The sequence below is a fragment of the Pygoscelis adeliae genome, unplaced genomic scaffold, assembly GCF_000699105.1.
Source record: "Pygoscelis adeliae isolate BGI_AS28 unplaced genomic scaffold, ASM69910v1 Scaffold67, whole genome shotgun sequence".
Classification (NCBI taxonomy): domain Eukaryota; kingdom Metazoa; phylum Chordata; class Aves; order Sphenisciformes; family Spheniscidae; genus Pygoscelis; species Pygoscelis adeliae.
In genome coordinates, this window is record NW_008825271.1 from 2,480,762 (window position 1) to 2,491,162 (window position 10,401).

Here is a 10,401-nt window from a genome sequence, read left to right on the forward strand (position 1 = left end):
AGTTAGCTGCACATTGCAGGGGGATCTGCAAAAGTAGCTCTCTCTAGAGTGGAGCAGTCCTGTGGCAGAGGGATGTTTTCTCTATCTGGATCTGTAAGCGGGTTATTATATGAATAGACTTGGTAGAAGAGCTGAGGATGCTGAATGCCTATACAAGAGATTAATCTGATTTGCAATGACTGGCTGGAGCCAATTTCCAGCACTGATTTTGATTTAACCTGCTCAGTTTCTTTTATAGAATTTGTTTTATCATGTTGTTCTCCCTTTCCCTCTACTTACAAAGATACTTGGGCATTTATGTTCCTTAAGATTTGGCATTTGAAGGTAGGGCAAATTACCTCCAGATGTGTCCAGTGAGATCATGTTTTAATTTACCAGTCAGAAAATGGTGTATAGCCATGGGGAAAGCCTAAAAACATGGATTTGTCAGAAAAGATACTCTAAACCAGCTGAAATTTACTCTTCATTGTAGCCTTTGACACAGGATTTTCAAAAATATCCTTTCCACCCAGACTTAAAACCTCGCATTCTGGTACTGTGTGGATTGCTACTATATGGGGCCATGCTTTGTTTTCCTGGAAACCTAGATAATATGTGAAACTTATCTATATTGAAGGCTTCTCAAAGTCCTCTGATCTTGCAACAGAAGGATGTTGTTCCAAGCTCTAGGAGTGAGCCCTCTGCTATTTACAGAGAAGCTTTCCCCGTCATATGGAAAATAGATTTGAGAGACTTTTCTCTGGCCCGTGCAATTAATTCTATTCCTAGAAAATTAGTTAGCAGTCTTGACATGTCCCCGGAGAAAAACAAAAAGAGGGCAACAGGAACCTCTCTGTGTAATCTCCAATTTGAGCAATTGTAGATTTGTTGTAGTGACTAATTTTTCCCTTGGAACCAAAAAGCGAAGGAGGGTTGACTAATGTGCTATGCAATCGTTGCTGCAGCTGGGAGTTTAGAGTTGGACTGGTGCCTGAAGGAACCTAATTTAGAAAATAATGAGCTTTGGGAGTGAGTACTAAATCTAAATATATGTATGTATGCTCATGTATAGTAGCCATGACACCATAAGTGCCACATGAGCACTTGGATTTGAAAGGTCTCTCTTTCTTAGCTGTATCAGTAAGAGGAAAACTGGAGGTTAAGAGAGGTTCAGAGGAGGTAACAGCAAGCAGTAATGGCCACCAGCAACTGATTTCAAATGGAAGAGCTGGAAAAACTTTTACCAAGTATATAAGCATGATTTCTTATTTCTCACCCTAGATTCTTTGTTTTGTTCACATTTCAGATTGAATCCCCAGAGGCACGCCAGTAAATCCACAGAATAGGTTTATTTCTTAAAAAAAAAAAAAAAAAAAGAAAGAATAGTAAAGTCTTATTTCATCAAAATTTTTGGGGGTTTGTTGTTGTTAGAAAATCCCCAAATTAATAAGGTATGTTTTTCATCACCATGCTAGTCACCAGTGGTGGAAAGATGAAAGGGAAATAAAAAGAAGAGAAACAAATTGAATAACTGAGAAAAAGCTTTCAAAATAAAAATCCCTTACAAAACAAAACAAAAAAAGTGAATCTAAAATTGCTCCACTTTGTAAGCTAAGAATTTTAAATTTCAAAGCTTCCTGTGAAACTCTTTTCCTCTCTTCTGTCAGCTCTGCTACAGAGTTAGACTGGAGATGCATTGAACCTGATATGTTTTATCATGTATAGCTAAAAGGTAGGACCTGCTACCAGCTCTTTTAGCAACTGAGAAATGTAAGACCGTAGTATGACATCTAGCATGGTGTTCCTACAGGAGGTACAGCAATATGGGCCTGTCTGATCTATCTTCTGGAGTGCCTTTAAATGCTTATGAAAAGATCAGGCAGCCTCCCTGAGCCTTGCCAGGAAGGCACTGAGATTTGCTCAAGCCTTCTACATAATGTTCAGACACCAAAAAAGAACAGGAAAAGATGTTTTCCAAGCATCGAGCAGCTGCACTGTTCACACCTGGTACAGGAATAGCAAAGGGGCTTTGGGAACCCAACCTCTTGGAATGCCCAGTGTGAACCCGTTTTGAAATGGATAGACAGAATAATTAGGAGCAAGCAAGGCCTGACCTTCCCTTCAAGACTAAAGCTTAATCCAGTATTTCCCTTTCTAGAGGGAATGGGAAACATTTATTATGAAAAGCCCTGGGTTTCATTGCCAGTCACATTGATGGGCCATAAGCACCAGGATCTTTCAGAGACCTAGAAACAACACAGCAGCCACTAATTTAACCAGCTGCTTCTTGGCCTGGGAGGGGGGTGACCTGGACTTCATATATTGTATTGCAATGAATATCACTGGTGAGAAAGGCCATGTAACTTTTCTACATTATTTTAAACTCTTCCAATCTAATTTTAATAGAGAGAGAAATCCTGTCCTGCTCTTTCAACATCTGCAGAATTTCTTTCTCCAGCTGTTCCTACTGCATGTGCAAGTGTCTTTCTACTCCTGGGGAATGCAGGAGCTCTGAGCCCTTTGGGGACTGATTATTTCTATCTCCCCTTGCTCTTTTTTTCTATTCAGAGGAAGCGGGATGAGCTAGATGCTTCTCTATTTGTACCAAAAAGCATTTCTGGAATTTCTGAACTTGTTTTGGTTTCCTTGAAGCTTTGTTTTAGCTTGTTTGGTTGTACCAGTAATTAGATAATGACCAGGTAACTATTACTGACCTTGGTTAAGTGTTTGCTTATCTTTGTACTATTGTGTGACGTAACACATTGTTATCTGTACTTAAAGCATAGCAATAGCAAGCAGTTATTATGTGTAGAATGAATTATTTATGACCCTCAAATGAAATGCAGCATGAAGGACCACAGGCATGGAATCAGAGCAGGAGCTTTAAAGCACAGGCACAGGATCATATCAGCGGACCCACGACAATGAACAGCTCAGAACTGGTCAATTATTGCTTATCAGAGGAAAGCAACCTTGGCAGCTGGGTAAAACCAGTTCTAGTGGTAAGGGAAGAGAACAAAGAATTAGTATGTAACATATGTTAAACACACACACGTGACTGTAACATGGTATCACAGATCAAGGAAGAAAGACCAGAGTATAGATGCTGTTACCAAACATAAAAATGACCCCAACCACAGATCCTGGGTTGAGAAGGAAGAATCAACATCCCACTCCTCCCAGTGAGGAGATGCTGACTGTGCTGCAAGTCCCTGCCCACGGCCTGAAGCCATCAACCTTCATACCCAGAGGGGCAGTGCAAGGGTGAGCACAATACCGGAGAAAGGGGTAGGTTCTAGGACATTTGTGTATGGCATTTTTAACTGTATTTCATTTGAACTGTGTAAGTATCATTATAACTAGACTACAAATAGTTATTTGATTAAATGGCTTAGGTTTTAATTACAAAAAGTAAGTTCTTGGTTTTGCATAAAAGGTGTGTTCCCCTTTTTGCTCATGGATTTGGAGTATAATGATGGATAATTCAGGCAATCTAGTCTTTAATATGGATGCAACAAACTGGCATCAAACAGTACAGAGCAGAGTCAGTCCTGTGAGTAGCAGACTGGAGGTAGCAGGAAAAAAACCATCAGTGTGTGTTGTAGTCCAGCACAAGCCTTGCCAGTAACTGGGGCTGTTAACCAGGAGTGTTTCCAACTACTGGAGGGGGGGGTTCAGTGGATTAATTTCTTGTAAAAAGACTCACTGTCAATGATGTGCATTGCTGGTGAAAATCCAAAGAAAATGTAGCAGAACAGGGAGGCCAGGCTGTGCCCGGCTTCCTGGGAAGCTCCATGGTTCTATAAAATGGGTTGTGTGGTCTGCTGTGAAATATAAGCTTGACAAATTTACAAGGCACAGTAAAAGGAAAAGACAATGGCTTATTCCTGGCTTTTCAAACTGCTTGAACTGAGCAGCGCATTTTACTGTTGTGCGGCAAGTCAGGGCCTAAGATACTTGTCTACGATTGTGTGTGAGCTATGCTCACACTTTGCAATAATAAAATTTTCCCTATGAGCCCCATTTCAATTTCTACATGTTCTGCTTCACTGTTGGTTTCCACTGCCAGCTACATTTGCTGAGTTTCAATCAGTCCTAACTGATAAATTTGTGAGACAAAGGGGCGGAAAATATAGCTATACTTTGGGATGACAGCTGTTGCTGTGCAACAAAATATGCATATCTAAAGCAGCAGGCTACAGCCTTCCTACAGCCACTCAGGTAGGCATGGTAGGGTATATAAAAGAATATGGGAACAGCTGACTGAAGATGCATCATCATGTTGAATAACCCACAGTGGCAGGCATGTAAAAAATTTAGTTAATACACAGAATCTGTGTATACTCCCTTTAGTGTGCCCCAGCATTCAGCCTCACTGTTGTCCGGCTCAGGTGTGGGGTGGCAGTGCATCACGGCTCCCCTAGCCTGAGGGCTGGATCTCCTTCTTAGGGCCCCTGGCAAACTGGTGGATAGTCTGGGAGGTGGCTAGGGACCCCTAATTTGACCAGGTTACATTTCGATTTCCCCCCCCCCCACTTTGTATGGTGAACTTTATGTTGATAAAAGAGGAATGAACCATCTCTTTATTCAAAGAGAAGAAGTAGGGGGAGCCTCAGAAGTACAATCCATGCCGTTTTAGTAGTATGTTTCCATGGGATTTTTAAACTCTTACCCTTCATAACATATGTGTGACGGATGCGCTCGATCCCTGACCAGACTGGTGGCGGTTTGGTGCAGGCTCCAGAAGGGGTGAAGGCCTGAGCCGCAGCCAGGCGTGAACTCCTCTAGTTTCAACCTGTTCTCTGAAAACCCACAAAGGAGTAGAGTGACCCAGTGAGCATTGATGTATATGAGCTTGGAACACCAATCATGTGATTAACGCATGAATAGCGAGTGGCTTTTCTAAGACTCATTTATCAAGGAACAAAGAAAGTTGTGGGTACAAGGAATCTCATGCATACCTTTTCCATCGCATGGAATTTGACTACGAGCCAACCACTTTATTCCATAAATATGACAGCCTCGGTGAGCCTTCTTTGAGCTCTCCCTGCCAGGCAGCGTGGCTGCATGGCGGTGATCTCCCCTTCAGCTGGGACACCTCTCAAGGTTGCTCCTCGAGGCAGAGAGACCTTTTACCAATGGCAGATCTTTGGTAAGCGACCGATATCGCGCATAACCTTGTAGTATGGTGACCTTGATTTTGTCTTGGTAAATTTGACTGCATGCTGGATTGATGCTAATGAAACATTACATAAATTTTGCATATACAATCCTTCAGACATAAACCATTGACAAGTCCGAGACTAGGTTTGGACCTAGCTGCACCTAGACTGCTCTCTGAGAAGGAGTTTAGAAAGCAAGGGGGCCCACTCTGAACTTTGTGACTCAACGGGAGGGTCTTCCTTACCCTTTGTGTCTCCAGTCTCTGTGAACCATTCTAACTCGAGTGTAACTCAGTTTTCCTTTGTATGTTTCTTCCATGCAGTAATTAATAGAGTGAACCTTGCCATTGAACTTTGTTAAGTTGCACTTTTACAACATCGTATTAAAACCACTTTTGCTAATACCTTTGACGGTGATTGTTTAAGTGAGCTAAATCACTCATTCCGTGACAAATTGGCGTAGTCGGCAGGATGGCAAGTAGTATCACTGATTACATATGGAAGCATGGAATAAGTCCCAAATTCTCAGAAGAATGGGCTCGTGACCACTGGCATGATTGGAAAGCTGTGGAAGAACAGCTAAAGGAGGCCAGGGGGCATAGAAAGAATGGAAAAGGAAAAATTATTTGCAAAATGCTAGGTACCTGTTTAGAAGCTGCTTATCAGGATAGGAAGAATAACAATAAAAGGGAGCAGGACCTAAAAGAAGAAATAGAAGGCAGAAAGGCAGCTGAACTAATACTGTCTTTCAAAACTGAGCAGCTGCAGAAACAGTTACAGGAAGGAAAGGAGAAAAAAAAAAACCAAAAGCTGGAAGAAAAGATTGAAATAATGCTTATGCAGGCTCCCCATCCCCCTGACATTGTACAGATTAGGAAATTAATTGTATCCCCTGAAGAATGGGATGGGAACATATGGGGTGACCCCGACTATAGCGAACCAGGGGGGATGATTCTTTATTTCCCTCAAATTCCCCCTGAATATGAAGCCAGACCCATAATTAAAACAGAACAGTCTGAAGGACCTTGGGGTGGTGCTCTGCGATATACTGTGTGAATCACTCCCAGGGATCCATTACAATTGGCAAATATACAAGAAAAATATGGCAGAAAGCCAGGTGAAACAAACAGAGTATGGGTGGCGAGTCTGCCTAAGTGGCGGTGACCGAATACTGCTGAGCGGAGATAAAGCAAATGGCTTCTGGGGTCCAGGAGTTCTCTTAAATTTAGGACCCAACAAACAGATCCCATTCTATCACCAGCAGGGTAGCTTAATGGGCTGGGGGAATAGATGCCATGAAGTAAGGTGAACCCTCCTTAACAAGCTCTCTACAGCCATCACAAAAGCTGCCTGCATACAAGCCATGCATAAACGAGAATCCAGTGACATCCAAATATCTGCTACAATTGATTACGCAATGCTAAAACCACTACTTAGAGGAGCCCCAACAGTTCTTAAACCCTACTTAATTGCAAAATGGGATGAAATTAAAAGAGACACCTAACACAATGAGGGATTAGGTGATAACGATCCCTGCAACAGACTCCCTACCTGGGCAGAATTAATGCATGACATTGTAAACCATGCCTGTGAAATGGGGTGGGACGATCCGCTAGCCAAAAAGTCAGACCCAAGACCCCGAGCAGGTCTTTAACTGCACATCTATGGATGGCAGTGCTACATGTCAGAGATACGTTCTTTATTGTCCCCTTACAGGAAGAAGATAAAGAGAAACTTGCTTTTACTTGGGAGGGGATACAATACACCTTTAACAGACTCCCACAGGGATATAAACATTCACCCACGATTGCTCATGCTGCACTTGCTGAACTCTAAACAGTCAGTCTCACTCCCCCAAGATGTGAAACTGTACCAATATATAGATGATATTCTAATTGGAGGAACTTCCCCTGAGAAGGTGGGGGAAGCGGCAGCAGCAGTGTAGCAAGCACTACATAAAGCAGAAGTTGAGATCCCACTCGAGAAATGTCAGGGACCAAGTAAAGAAGTAAAGTTTTCAGGTACTTGGTGGATAGCGGGCAGTGCAGTGATTCCTCCAGATAATCTTAAGAAAAATCAAACACCTGCAAAATGCCCCAATCTAGGAAAGAGCTACAACAGTTAATGGGAACTTTAGGATATTGGAGAAAGCATGTACCTGGATTTTCTATCATTGCTCATCCATTATATTCGCTTTTATGGAAGGGCAAACCTTGGTAGTGGAAATCAAACATAAGGAGGTGATAAAAACTCTGATTGAAGAATTAAAAACATATCAGTCACTGGGGCCAGTTCACCCACACAACCCTATTATAGCCGAATGGGGTTTTGCTGAACATGGTACTTACTGTAACCTATTCCAAACTGGCCCTTACAGACCAAAGAGACCTTTATTATTCAGCTCGATTGCATTTAAAGAGACAGAACGGAGATACTCCGAATGGGAAAAGGGACTTTTGTCTTTAGTCCAAGCCGTGAAACAAGTTGAGAAAATACACCAGGGACAGCCTGTGCAAACCAGAGGAACATGTGATTTGCTAGAAGCAATCCTAAAGGAGACTGCTCCCCCAGAAGGAGTTGCATAAAAATCTACGGTCAGAAAATGGTATGCCTACTTGACAGGAATTGCAGAGGAAATGAAATTAACCGAAGGACATACTAAAGTTTCCAAATTACAGATGCCTATAAATGCAGATCCATTAGCATTACAACAACCTTTTAAACCCTAACCAATTTTCAATGCACGTCCCCTCACCAAGGGAGCACCAACAGAAGACATTTGGTTCACTGATGCCTCAGCAAAAAGAATAAATCGTTAAATGGCAATATAAGGCTGCTGCATTAAACATTACCACTGGCACACAAACAATAGAAGAAGGTGAAGGCAGCGCACAAGGAGGAGGATTAAGAGCAGTTGTTTTAGCAGCACAGAATGGAGCAAAAGTCATATCAGTATACACCATACACCCAGTCATTGCTCTGGGATGAAATCACCACGGAACTGTCCTCTATCCATTAGAACATAGAGTGTGGGCCCAACAAAATGGGAACAAATGGCAAACTATTGATGTTGATGCATGTGTTGTACGGGAGCAACAGGGATTTATTTGTGAAAGTAATACCATTAAGGCCCAAGACATTTGTCTTGACACTGAACAAAATGTTTGTCATTTTGAAATACATCCTGATGAAACCCCTGAAACTATACTTATATATGTTGGAAATGGATGTGTTTGTATGAGAATTCTTTGTGAGTCTATATTTATAGACAACACCACTACAGAGACATATAATAACTCAAACATCTGTATTTGTAATTTTACCAAAAATATGGGATGCGACTAACTATTCAGCTCCTGTCATAACCCACCAATTGCTACAATCTAACTATACATTGTATCAAGGTTTATTGCCTACCCCCATTGAAATGAATCTCACATTGGTGAGAAAACTCTTGCAACATGATGACCTGAGTCAACTGCTAAAATGAATTCGGAAAAATGGACAAAGGACCCTTGTTAGCGTCCATCGTGATGCAGAGAAGATACACCAAGTCCTAGAAAGAGTGGGGAAAGATGGAGAACATCACTGGTCGGGAACTCTTTTTGGATGGTCACCAACAGCAACTGGAATGTTGCATTTGATGCTGCATCCAATTGTAGCTTTATTAGTTTTAACCTTATCTTTATTGCTTATAATTCTATATATCAGAGTTTGGCAAAAAATTAAACAAATTACATCCATCCACCATGTAAAATGTATACAATCAACTCATTCTGTATGTAAAATGATATATAACTAACATTAATTATGACACTTAAACTAAACAGCTTATCAAATAATTGGACTCTTTCCACTGATCTGCAATACGTCACATATTTATGACAGAGGCAAGACGTAACCATACCACCACTCTATGAGTTGATAAAGTCATCACGAAGATGAGAATACATCCTGTATGTGACTTTTAGACAGTAAAAGTAGTTAACTGGAGAAATCATTTGCAGAAAAAATAAGCAATTGCGGCTGAGCCCCTCTATTTGTCAGGGTCCTGAGGGCATGAAATGGCCTTCTCCGCCCTGAGCAGCCTCACCTGACCACTGTGCACCTGTGCCCAGCCCTAGCCCCAGTCCCCTGATGGTGTGACCCAGGCCACCCTTGTCCCCTTGCACTGTTCTGGTTGTCCCTGGTCTGGCAGGAGCCCGTTGCTGCCACCAGCCCTAACCTGCCTGTTGGCAGGGTGCATAATGGAGCCACCCTGCACCCTGCCCCATCCCTGCTGTGTGGGGCAGCCCCCGTTCCTGCTGCTCCCTCATGGTGAGCTCAGGCAAGGCTTTGGGGCCTGGGACCAAGCTTAAATAGGACTCTTAGGCCCTTGCACAGAGCATATGGGGTGGGGGCCCCAAATGAAGTTATTCCGGGCAGTTAAGGCTATTGGTGCTCTTAGGGCCATGATGCTATTCTCATTAGCCATGCAAACATTCATACAGCCTCTCTATGCTACCCTGAGAGCCAAAATGTTTGTTCATTTAAATACCACACCCTGTTCAGAATGAGCTTTGTTGCAGAGAAGCAGCTGTGTCACGTGCACCCTTGTAAATCTGGAGATATTACAAAGCTCAGATATTGAACTGAATTCCCACACTGAAGATGGTGACGGTTTGAGCATGCACAAAGAAAATTACATATTTTAGCATGGATCATTGACCTAAGTGCTAATGACACAGTCTGTCTATACTGTAATGCAGGGGTTGAGACTTTTTTCATCTGCTATTGTGATTACACATTTCAGACAGACAGCCTATATATGATAGAGGGAGAAAATTGGGAGAGCCAGAGCTGCTTGAGAGAACAGGGCTTCCTGAGAGAGCAATGAATGTAGCATTCATGGTTGTGGTGGTTTAACCCAGCAGGCAGTTGAACACCACAGAGCTGTTTGTTCACTCCCCCCCTCAGTGGGATGGAGGAGAGAATTGGGAAAAAGAAAGTAAAATTTGTGGGTTGAGATAAAGACAGTTTAGTAGGACAGAAAAGGAAGGGAAAATAATAATAATAATGATAAAAGAATATACAAAATAAGTGATGCACAGTGCAATTGCTCACCACCCGCTGACTGATGTCCAGCCAGTCCCCGAGCAGTGGTCACCCCCCCCCAGCCCACTCCCCCCAGTTTATGTACTGAGCCTGACGTCACATGGTATGGAATATCCCTTTGGCCAGTTTGGGTCAGCTGTCCTGGCTGTGCCCCCTCCCAGCTTCT